Below are 13,513 nucleotides of genomic sequence, written 5' to 3' on the forward strand. Positions count from 1 at the left end.
CAGGGTCACTGAATGTTTCATTATATCTAGTGGTAATGTTTCTTTCCTAACAGTGCTCCAAAATAAACGAACAGCATAAGCTGTACTGAAATACACAACCCCCATGTGACTGAAAGCTGTAAAGCATTCTCCACTTGTGGTTTTCTTTAAATGGGGTGTATGGGTTATGTATATGAATACAGTGAAACTCTTTATTAATCAAGCACTTCATTTGCAATAGCAGCCTAATGTTTCAGTTTATGTCAGCCATGCATCTTCTAAAAGGAGTTTTGACATAAGGTAATTAAAAGAGAAGAGATATTTTTAGGTAGTGACATATGAAAAATGTTCCAGAGATTTGCTAAGGCAACTTCTGTAGGGCATTTCATAAATACATTTTTCAGTTTGTGTTGAACTGAATATCTTATTCTTCATGTTCTTCGTCATAAAATGGTATGTGTCTCCATCAACAGCATATTTAAAATATCAGTTTCATAATGAGATATTCAACTGAAATACTAATTTTGTTATCGTTTATGTGTCATATAAAGAGGTCATAAAGTGTATTCACTGTAAGGCATAGAACTGATTCAGCAGGCCTGCAGAAACATCTCTGACACCACCTAATTATCACTGCCTCTTACTTTGCTTTTACTAAGTCTCTCTTTCATTTTCTTTGCCTCTATGATCACGTATTTTGTGGCTAGCTACTTCTGGAACCAATTAGTAACTTGGACTCAATCAAATCCACTTCTAGGCGTGCTGCTCCTCACACGTCTAATCTTCCTTTTGGTATATTTTTCTGTTAATGACATATTGCCTCCCTATTCAGGGTCTTGGACCTTGTATACAAGAAATTCCATTTGGAGGGTGACAAAAAAATCTAAAGTTACAACTTTTACATGCAGTTATTTTCAGGTTCACATGGGACACTTATATAAATATAGGGTTTTTCCAAATAGATATGAAAGTTAACTTCTGAATGTTGTTCTTGGTAATGATGGTGGTGCAGTGAGTAGCACTGCTGCTTCATATTTCCAGCATCCTGCTTTCAAATTCTGCAACATTGGAATGTGTATGGTCTCCCGGTGTGGAGTTTTTGCTCTCACTTCTTTAAAGATGTGTTGATTTGGATTAATTGACAAACTTGTTCTGTCTAAATATGGATGCATAATATGATTGGGCCCAGTGGAGAACTGGCACTTTATCCAGGGCAGTTTCCTGCTTTGCCACCACAGCCGCCAGGATAGGCTCCAGTCTCCTTTGCCTATAAATTATATTAACTGGGTTTGATAATGTTGTTGCCTTTAAATTAGTGCTAACATTCTTTCTCAGTTCATAGGTAGAATATGCAATTCTTTAAATAATGTGTTTTGTTTCATGTTTTTCATTTCAAGAGAGGCTTACCGAATCAACAAACTGATTAAAAAGGAAAGCTCGGTTATGGGATGCATTCTGGATCCCCTTAACATAGTAGAGGAGGAGAGAATGAAGACAAAGCTGGGTGCCATTATTAACAAGCTGCACATCCTCTTTGTGACACACTAACACTGAGTATTTTCAGCCAACGAATTATTCAGTAGAAGTGTGTCAAGCAATGCTACTGAGGCTCTTTCATACGAACAGCAATACTCCTGCATAATGCACTACTGTGAAATCGTGAAAGTGACTTGCGAGAAGTGTGACATGTCGCTCCATCCATGTTGCGACAGCACCCACCTATATAATAGCTCGAGCCACCTATATAATAGCTTGAGCCAGCCAGTTGGAGATGGTTCGGTTTTTTGTGTGCCACCCTTTTACATATCTATCTATCTATCTATCTATCTATCTATCTATCTATCTATCTATCTATCTATCTATCTATCTATCTATCTATCTATCTATCTATCTATCTATCTATCTATCTATCTATCTATCTATCTATCTATCTCAAAATAAATATGTTGACAATAATGGCTGCTTAGACTTGTCTAAGCTTTCTTGATTATTGTCGAAATGTATTGTGCTCTCTTAAGGTCAGCAGTAATGCTGGAACAAAGACATTTAAAGCTTTTGAACTTTCCAACCACTAACCCTGGATGTATATGTGAGTGTGTTCTGCCATCTGCTTCCTAAAGTCTAGGACCAGCTTATTGGTTTTGCTTCCATTAAGGGAGATATTACTGCCTTGTTACCACTCAGAAGGCAAATCTCATCTCTACAAGCAGGCCCATCGTTATTTGTGGAGTTGAAACTGTGTTCAACCATGCAGTCATAGATGACAGGAAGCAATGAGTAAATTATCATACCTTTAACCCTAGAGGCCACACTGGCCATGGTATACAGGCTTAATATTTTGTTTATTACGTCCAGATGTACTTCTACAAGCAGAAAGCACTCTCCCTCTAACTTCCAAAACCCTTTCTATTACCTCTTACTCTATAGCTCTGGCTGCAAACCTCCATGTCTGTCAAGGCCTTCTCCAAAACGCCTTGTGACTTTAAAGTCAGTACACTACTGGCACAGAGCAGCATTTAAACCAGAGTTAGGTCGCTTCATAAATTTAAGAGGTACAGCAGCCTTATTTACCTTTTAATGATTGGTTTCTTCATTTATAAGCTAAAGAGATACAGTGACCTTTAGCAAGTTACCTTGAGCCCCATAATTGCGGATACTGATTCTTATGAACCTACAGGCACCAGCAGTCAGAATACTTAGATGTAAATAATTAAGACCTAGAGATGGCTAGCTTACAGGAGTAAATTAGACAAATTCAAAGAAGCAGGGAGGCAGGGGTTGGGGCCCTAATGCTCATGTATTCTTAGAGGTGTTAATAATAATAATAATAATTCATTACATTTACATAGCGCTTTTCTCAGTACTCAAAGTGCTATCCACACAGGGAGGAACCGGGAAGCGAACCCACAATCTTCCACAGTCTCCTTACTGCAAAGCAGCAGCACTACCACTGTGTTAGAATACCAGTAGGCAAAACAAAACAAAGTTGTGGTCAGGGATATGAATAGAAGTCAGAGAAACACATGGTTAAATCCAGAAAAAAGTTAGTAATCAAGGTCTAGAAACAAAGCTGCAGACCCATGCACTAACAAACTAAAAACTGAAGACAATAAGTAAGGGAATCCCAAAACTAGGATACGATGTGATACATGCTTCCTTCTTAAACAGCATGTACAAAATGACTTCATAGCAATACCCTCATGACATCACACACTACACCAATGTGACTGGCAACAGGCATTGTAATCATAGACAAAATAGCTGCACCCATAACAAGAAAAAACACACAGCAGCAATGCCAGCATCACCATCATAATGTTAAAAATAATGAATATGAATGCATGCATAAACTACACACAGCAAAACAAGAAAATAAATTGTTTGTGGCAAAAACCTGATTTATAATTAGAACCATTTCTGATGTTCGGTATCCTGCTGACTTCGTCTTTAATTCTGGCATAACTGTTCTAGCCCTGGTCTTTTTCAAAATAGATTTCTACTTATTGCATGGGATGCTATTGTTTAGAACACCAGTGATGTTTTTATAATCTAATCTGTTTAATTTATTTCAGTTAACCTAGACAAAACTCTAATCTACATAACAAAGCAGGGGTCATAACCAGAAAATGAAAATCTAAAAGTTGTTAAGTTATACAAACAACCAAAATTCGTGTCCATTGTGTCAGCAAAAGGAGAAATGTAAGTCTATTTATAAATAAAACATTATGATCAAAGCCAGACCATCAAGATACAAGTCAATGTCTTGAATATTCACAAATGAGTCTTCCCAAACAGTTGATGAAACTTCAGATATCCTTTGTGCTTGAGTTTTTTTTTTTTTTTATATATATCACATTATTGTTTTTCTTTTTTTAATTTTTGTAACAATAGGATTCTTTTTCTCCTGTTTAAACATTTTCCAAAATTATATTGCTAAATGGTATAAATTAGTTTAAGCAAAATACAAAGAAGTCCAAGTACAGTTGAAACACCAGTGAACATCAGTGTCTACCCTCATACTAGCTACTGTAGATAGATAGATAGATAGATAGATAGATAGATAGATAGATAGATAGATAGATAGATACATAGATAGATACATAGATAGATACATAGATTAATAAAGTATCTATCTATCTATCTATCTATCTATCTATCTATCTATCTATCTATCTATCTATCTATCTATCTATCTATCTATCTATCTATCTATCTACAGTAGCTAGTATGAGGGTAGATACTGATGTTCACTGGTGTTTCAACTGTACTTGGACTTGGACTTCTTTGTATTTTGCTTAAACTAATTTATACCATTTAGCAATATAATTTTGGAAAATGTTTAAATGTAAACATGACTTTTTTCAGCATCACTATCATTGAAAAAGTGGCATGGAAACAAGGGAAGTTTGTGTTTTCTATTAAATGAAATGGGTTTAATCATTTGAATGCTAGATTATCATGGCACAGGAGGGCGGCAATGTGTTGCAAATTTGTCAGACATGGAAGTTAGAATTTCATGTAACAATACTACTACTGTTTTGATCATGGGCTGCCCATGGATACCAATGGATAGCAGTGGGGCACAAGCCAGTAAAGGATGAGTAGACCTCTTAAGGTGAGCTGCAGAGGCGCAGAATTAGAAAGATGCATTGAGGCATAATTTTAAAGAAGACTGATGGGTTGCTTATTTATTGGATTTTAACCTCTACTTTTATCACTGTTTTTATGGATTGCTTATTTATTAACAAGAAGATTGAACTGCAGTGTGGACATTGTTTACTTGTGTTGTTTCTTGTAATAAAAGTACTCAGCATTTTTGCACCTACCCTTGGTAGTTTGAGTCCTTATTGCACTAGCCCAGCCTTGGCCCATGACTATTAATGTCACGGGTTCAAGGGAGTAATGCCACCTGCATGCAACCCAGGTATCATTATGTTTTATTGTTGTTTCTGTTAATTTTAATCTATTACTTTTCATTATTTTATGTTTTTTACTGTTAGTTTAACTTATCATTTGTTATATGATTCCTGTTCCCTTAAATGTGCCTCCATTCCCTGTTTTCTGTGGGTAGGGCCCAAAGAGGCAGGGCCACTCTGACTTCATGGCTGCTGGGTCTTCCTTCTGGCCGTTTATTTCCAGTCAGATGTGAGACCCAGCAGTTGAGTATTGATGTTTTTTGGAGTCATTTATAAATATTGTTTTCTTGTGAGTTTACTGGTTTCTTACATATATTTCTGTTCTATTGTATTTGATTGTATTTTAGGAATTGTTTTCTTAGAACTGCTTTTTAGGTAACTCCTTTTTGCTCTATTAAATATTTTTGTTATATTTTCCTATTTTGATAAACAAATCTGCCATTCGTAAAGATTCTTTGGATGCCAATTTGTGCAAACTCCAGTGGTTTACAATCATCCTCCTCCTTGAAAGGCTTCTTGATTTATTTTTTGGAACATTTTTTTTACATTTTAAAGTTTAAGCCAGATTCCCATTTAGCCCAGTAAAACACGCAGTTGACAGCTGGAATAAGATGTATCGGGGTTGATCTCTTCTGGGCAGGACTGTGAAGGTCATGGGTCTACCGTTTGTGACTCATAATCAGAGATAATCTTCAAGATTCATATAACTAAATAGAAGAATTTCTTTAAATCAAGGCAATCTGCAAATTATTCTTTCAATTAATCTGGAATGTTAAATCTCTTTTACTTAATACTACCTTGGTAAAATTATTAACAAACATTTAATAAATGAACTCTGTGATCTGAAGAAGAGGCTAAGTACTGTAGATTCATAAAGGTTTGGAGTGATATTACAATGAATGCAAAATATTTATGAATTTCTCCATTGACATCAAGACCTATAATTTCACATTAAACTATTGCTGCAAGATCTATTGGTGTGCACACCTTGGTGCTACATCTCCCTTCAGTGAAGTAAGCTCTTCAAAATTAGTGGAACTGGCCTCATAGTGGACAATTGCACAATGGCCAACCACTATTTTGGTACAACTTTAAGATGAAGTTCTTCACACAACACCACATTACTCTTGTACATTTCATTGTAAGCAAATATGCCTTTGTCTGATGACTTTGAATTCCCAGATTTCCTGTAGTTCATTGCCTTTGTCTGTAAGCACATGCTTTTTAACTTTAATAACTTAGAAAGCCTTACTACTCTTATTATTGTGCACAGATAGATAATTTATTATAAAGTGCTACCGATAACTAATAAATAAATGAATAATCCAAAATGGGATGAATGACCAACAAGCTCTTCCAAGCAGATCGTAAAGGAGGATGCAATAATGGACCTCCTTGTTTTATGTTCTCAGATCATGTTTCTTTGATACTTCATGTCAGTGAGTACCTAAATTATAAACACCCTACATCATGTTTTGTTATGTCTGGATGTAACTGACTGCTGTGAACCTAACAAATACACTTCATGAGTCTCTTCTAACAAGCCTAATAAAATCCACTAAGAAAGTTATTGTCTCCTTTCCCTATGCCTTTGAAATTGTTTCTAATGTTGTCATCACATATAAATTGAATCTGTTCAAAGACAGGTGTGGTTAAAACTAATGTTATGATAAATGACTCTGAACATAAGGAAACAAACATTAACAAGAGAAAAACACATTTTTAAAAATCATTATCAATGTGACACTGCAGAGTAAGAAATTATACACATCTTACAAATTTTTCATGTACAATAGTAACTCTCCTGTCAAATGAAAATAATAAAGTGAAAGGATGACTAGGAACTATAAGCAGGAAAGCATTAGTTTCAAAGATTAAACATCAGCTGTCAGTAACATACAGTACAACAACTTTAAAATGACGTTTTGGAAACGTGTCCATGGAGGTACTCATCTGAAAATGATGCTAGACTTGTTACTGTCCATAGTGTATACAGTATGAATTATTTAGAGTATGGCATTAGCTCCAGTTTCTTGACATTTATAGATGTCACCAAGTTCACACTGAGACATTGATATCTGAGAAGCTGCTAGTTTTATTCAGAAAGAATATATAATTGATGTTTGAATTTCATGGCATCAATACAAAAGTAGAATGATTCTTCTATTGAGAGTGACTATTATATCCTACGTGCATGCACTACACTTACAAGAGAAAGCATAAACCACAAAAATTCATATTTGGCTTTTAACGTTATTTAGAGATTTGTTTTTCTTGGTACTCCAGTTGTTTTCTCACACCATTAAGATACTGTATGCCTTTTAGATTGCCTAGATACTCTAGACTGGCCTTCTATGAGTATGTGTTGGTGTGTATATGTGAATCTTCCCCGTGATGGACTGGTACCCCTTGAATATTTATGGAGCTGTCACATAGTATTTTGAAATAATTTCCGATAAATTACTGTAATATGAGCCCTGTCAGTATCCCATCTGTCCAAAGTACACTTACTCTTTACTAACTTACATGGTGCATTTCATAAAATACAACATTTGTTTATATAGCACAATTTCATACAAGGGTGCAGCTCAAAGTGCTTCACAGTAACTGAAAGAAAGAATGAAAATTACAAAGAGAATAAATTATTAAAATAAAAGTGGGAGAGTCATTAACAGAATCAGCACAACTTAAATTTCTATTACTATTAACTCTGCACAGCATAGTTAAAAATCGCAGCTAACAGGATGCTGGAGAAAATAAAGTTCTAGTGATTCCAAAGCCAAAACACCTCCCAGCCTCCCAAAATCAATCTTCAGTTACATAAATGTATTAAAGTTATACATTATTGTTAGGAAGCACCATTTTAGAAGATCAAAGGCTACCACAAAGTAATTTGATGTCACTGCAGAAAAGTGGAAGAAGGACACAATACATATTGCATCACCTTCTGACACAATAAAGGATTTATGAAAAGGCCAAATTAAAGAAGTGGGTTTTAGCTGTTTTTTGAAATGTTACACAACATTAACCAGCATATCTATACTGGTAAAGCATTCCAGATTTTTGAAATTTAATTGACTTACTCAAATAGAAACAACAATGCACTAGCAAAAATATTGATAACGTCATCCATTTTGTTAGCCTGTTTATTATTATCCTTATAAGAGGAAAGGCAGTCTCACCAGTTTTTTTGTATACTTTTCTCTTGGAATAATAAGCTGTCTTTGAAATATCACTAATATGTGAGTTCAAGTGTAGATCCTTGTCTGCAATGGCTAGATTCTTTACATTTGGCTTGATTTGTAAAGCCAGATGATGAAGTTCAGTTCCAAGACCCTCACTGATTTTACTGCTGCCAATGGATACAATTTCCATTTCTCCTTGCAGTGTAAAATCAATATTAATATTATTATATTTAATAATTAATATTATTCTGTATGTATGGTAATTGTATGAAATATTGTTTCCAGAAGTCTTCAGAAAAGCATGCTGATCAGGTGAGAAATTCAAACAGGTATAATGAAATCAAATCAGCCCAAAAAGTGAACTTTCCTCTTAAGGTCCATGTCTGTTCGAAGCAGTGAAGGTGGGGTTATGCATTAGGTTCAGGGAAATAAAAGCTGTGAACAAATATTAAAAGAACATAAAAGAATAATAATTTATGAAATCTACTCCATCGTGAGATTTAATTGACTTACTCAAATAGATACAACAATGCAGTAGCAGAAATATTGATCCTTTCAATCATTTTGTGAACCTGCTTATTCCAATCAAGGTTGTTGTGTGGATAGAATGTATTCTAGCAGCATGTCTCTTTATAGTACTATCTAAACAATATCAGCTAAAAAACAAAAAAAATATATCTAACACACAATAACATAATATAATATTTTCCTTCATCGACATTTGGGTGATTGAACCTATCTGAAAAATACTCAGTGCAAGGCAGGAATAGGAAATGGAAGGGGCGTCAATGAATTGAAGGGGCCCAGTCCTGCACATATTCACACCATGCCAATAGAGAAGTACCGACTAGCCTAGCATGTACCTTTGGGGAAGGAGGGAAAATTGCGGAACCAGAAGATGCAGTGGTTAGGGCTGCCATCTCATAGATTTAGGGTCCTGGGATTGAATGCCAAGCTGGTCACTGTTTGTATAGAGGTTGCATCTTCTCCCCATGCCTATATGAGTTTTTGTCTAGATATTCCATTCAACTGTGGAGGAAAAGAAAAAAAAACATGTTTAAGGTTTGAAACACACACATCTACATACATAATTAAGTTGAGATGAATATTTACAGTATAACAAAGATTGTCTGGAGAACAGGTAAAAATGCTTGTGGGAGGAAAAGTGATCATTATTTAATATGATAGAGATTCTTTAATATCTTGGACTGGCATCATAAAAATCCTAATGAATGATGCAAACATACATTAAAAATCGTAAATATTACAATTGCAGCATATCAAATTAGATGTATTTGCTTTACTGTTTTTTCTTAAGTTGTAAGAAACACAGTACGGTAACAGAGTAGTGCAATGTTTCCTTAAGAGGGCATGTCATTATTTCACAATTTATGCAGGCATCACCATCTGGTTGATCTCTATGAGAAGTTTACATGTTCTCCATGTGTAGCCTCTGGATACTCCAGTTACCTCCCTTATCAAGGTTAATTGTTGTCTCTTAATATGAGTAAGTCTGGAAGGGTGTCATTCTGTTCGGTAATCTGCTGACATTCTTTTCAGGGTTTATTTAGTCTTGAGGCTTTGTTAGGTTTAGACTGCCTTCTGTCGATAAATGGGAATAGTGGGTTCAAATGGATTGGGTGGGTAGATTAATTTTTCTCTTAAATTTTAAAAAGGGCTCCGCCTTTTCTCAAGGACCTTCTTTTACTGAAATTGCTAACAACAGATAAAATTAAAAGATTGTTTAATAGTTCAATCATCTCATTATAAACAGGACTAGTGTGCCTAAATGAGAACAAGCATCTGTAACTTTTTCTAATGACCAAACTGTCTCTAAAAAGTTAAAAAAGTAATGTTAATTTGTCTTATTGAATACAGTATAGTTATCTTTTGTAAGCTTCCATTCTTCTTAATTTTAAATATCCCTTTAATTACTGGTGAATGCATATTTTATTTACTGTCCCGCATAGGGATAAAGACATGATTTTACAAATGGAGCATGTCTAAAAGATAAGGAAATCTGCCCCTTAATTTTTGTAGAAAATAATGACCAATTATTCTACATAACAATATGTATATTGGAGCAATAATAGAGTTTAATCTATTATCTATTTAATCTATTTTAATCTACTGGGCACTCATTTATCTCACTGATGTATTGTTTTATATAAACTTAATGACAACTCTATTAGGTTCATCTATCTAATATCAGATCAGACGTCTTTCCTTCCTAAATAGACTACATTTTTGAGGTATTCATTGAACAAATACTGTATATACTTGTGTTTAAGTTCTCCCGTGGATAAGTGGGAGCTTAAATGAGGCTTGATTTTACCATATAATTGCCAGTATTTTATAATGTCGATCGTATAATTTGAATGTGGAAAACTCACACTATTGGTCCAAGAAATTATGATATGCTAATGCCCACCTGAGGGAGTAACCATAGAATACACTGCCTTTTTTTCTATGTATTGTGCCTATGTGACCACATGGTAATACCCAAACTATTCCAAAGCAAAGTTTGCACTGTTTTGTGTATCTCACATCCTCATACAACTTTATCGTAAGAGCATCCCTTATCTACAATGGAGTGTTCGATCAGAAGAAAATATGAAGCTAGTTTTAAATTAAAAGTCGTTGAAGTGGTGAAAGAAATTGGAAACTGCACTGCTGAAACAAAATTCGATGTGTCTGAGAAACTGGTGCAAGATTGGAGGAAGCAAGAACATGTAAAAAAAAATCTACGTAAGTATTGTATTTTTGAACAGGCGTACAAGTTAGGGTCTGATTTTATGATCGATTTTTTGGGGTTCAAGACCTGATTTATACACAAGTATATAAGGTAGTTATTTTTTTCTTGGTTCATTTTTGTCTTTGTTGACTTGATAGCATCACACATATTCTGCCAATTTTGGGCCATACATTCATAGTGAAAACTTTCCATTCCAAATTATCCTTAAGATGGTCTATTGAATTAAGTTTTAAGGACTGTTGCAGGCCATTGGAATAAACTGAAGTCAATGCCATATTTGAGGAACCAGCTTGAGGTAATTCACACATTGAGACATGACATATTATTGATGAATGATAAATTATTCTGGAAGAATCCATTTGAAGAAAAGGTAGATGGTGGCCATAAAGGAATTCACGTGATTAGCAAAAATACTTAGTTATACTGTGCATACTGTGCATTTAAATGATTTTTTGTTGGTGATTTGTTGATTGTTGTTAATCTAATCAAGAAAAGATTTCTCAAAGGGTCACACTTCTTCCACCCGCTTGTACTGATCTCTGAATTCATTTTGCTTGTATCACATTCTGCCCTTAATATCTGTGTTCCACTGAAGAAATCAGGACTTGTTAGATCACCTGAGATTTTTTTAATCTCCAGTCATCCAGTTTTGGGAATGACATGTCCACTGTACCTCATCTTCCTTCTCTTAGCTTACATAAGTGTAGTCTTCTGCCATCCACTTCAATATCCTATGCTTTGGCCATTCAGAGGTTCCCTTCTGCCCACCACTGTTTGTTCTTTAAGCTTATTTGTCCTTTCTGTTACCTTGAACAACTTTGTCAATTTCCTTTGACCATTCTCTTAAACATTTTGCCCACAGAGCTGCCACTCACTGAATGTTTTTTTATTTATCACAAAATTCTCGCTAAACTCTAGAGACGGAAGGAAGTACATGAAAACCTCAGGAGTGAGCCAATTCTGAGATACCTGAACCAGCGCATCTTACACGAACTACCATACCACAATCAAAGTCACTTAGATCACACATCTTATCCTTTCTAATATTTGATCTGAGAGCAACTATACACTGTACAGTGTATATGCTGAATTCTAACCACATAATTACTTGTTTGGAGTATCAGGATATTTGTTTTAATCAGTAAGTGTACCCAATAAAGTGGCCACTGAGTTTACATAGCTACTTTTTGAATTGCCTAATATGTTGGGGAAAGTATTTTTAAAATTTAAAAAATTACCTTCTGTATTCTTCTTGCCCTTCACCTCATTTTTCTATACAAAAGCTCATCAGTTTCCCTTCAGAACAGGAACTTGAAGAGCTTGGTATAGTGGATCTGTTAGTCACTTATCAGTACATAACACAAACAAAGCCTTTGTTAAGGTCCTGTTACATAGCACTAAGAAGGTAATAGATGCACTATGGGTAGCCACTATTCTAAAGTGTCATTGTTGCTTTTTAAGAGTTATTCAGACCAAACAAAGCATTTGTTAAGGTCTTGTTACACAACACTAACCAACATGTAGAGGTACCTAGGCAGGCACTATTGCAAAGAGTTAATACCTCATTGCTATTCAAAGGATTGAATAAAAAAAACATTTAGTATACAGAAAAAAAATAATCGTATTGAATTGTACTTCATGAAAAAGAAATATTTCTGTAGACGCAGGATCGGTTAAGTTCCAAAAATGCCGAAAATGGCCCCTTTCATTTAGAATATTACTCAGTAACGCTTGCTTCCTGTTATGAATGTTTTAGACAACATTCACAAAGACACTTCTCAGTGGCACACCTTGCACTATCATTAGAATTCTTACTCTGCTTGTTCAGGTGCAGTGCTTGAATTATGCTCAGATGCACCGCTCAGGTCAGTAATGGACTGCTGACACTGGTGCTACAATGGAAAGACAGTTTTTTTTTTTTATCCATTCACTCATCAGGATGATTCTGGATGGAATGTAGTTGGAACAGGCTAAGACTGAGGAATGACAACATTCTTTTTCCTTTTTTCTAGTCACGTCTATCTGAGATCATTCCAACAACAGGTGTTCATATATTAATAGGAAAAATGTTTGTTTGAAATTATTCACACTTTTAAATAAACATGTATATATATCAGAACTTAAACCTGTGCTGACATAAAATACCTGGTTCACTGAAAGAAACACTTACTTCAGTTTATCTGAAATGCAACAGAGTACATTTTAAGATATATTATTTTAAAGATATATTTCAATTAATTGTTAATAGTGAGCTGCTTTTTTGCTGCATTACTACAGATGGCCTTACAGTTTTCAAGGTTTGTTAAATACTAGTGACATGTTTTGGTATTTTTTAATTTTATTCAGTATTAGATGTAACGTTAATGGTATCATTACTGTCATAAGTACAGAATTGGATGGGGGGCAGGTACATAGATAACACAAAGTGGTGATTCTAAAATGGCAATCATATATCTTGGCATATAGCCTTTAAAATCTGGGTGATGCCTAAGAAATCTTATAATTCCAAAAGCTCACATTTTTTACATATCAAACAATAAAGGCACATTATCCCTGCAGAGTATCATAAGTGACAACAAACAACGCCCACCAGAAGTGAATGGGACAGGACATACCTTTGTACCCCTCAACTAAATCATCTGTAAGTGCAGTAATTTTAAAGCTTTCCCTGATAATTT

Source organism: Erpetoichthys calabaricus, chromosome 5 (genome assembly GCF_900747795.2).
Source record: "Erpetoichthys calabaricus chromosome 5, fErpCal1.3, whole genome shotgun sequence".
Classification (NCBI taxonomy): Eukaryota; Metazoa; Chordata; class Cladistia; order Polypteriformes; family Polypteridae; genus Erpetoichthys; species Erpetoichthys calabaricus.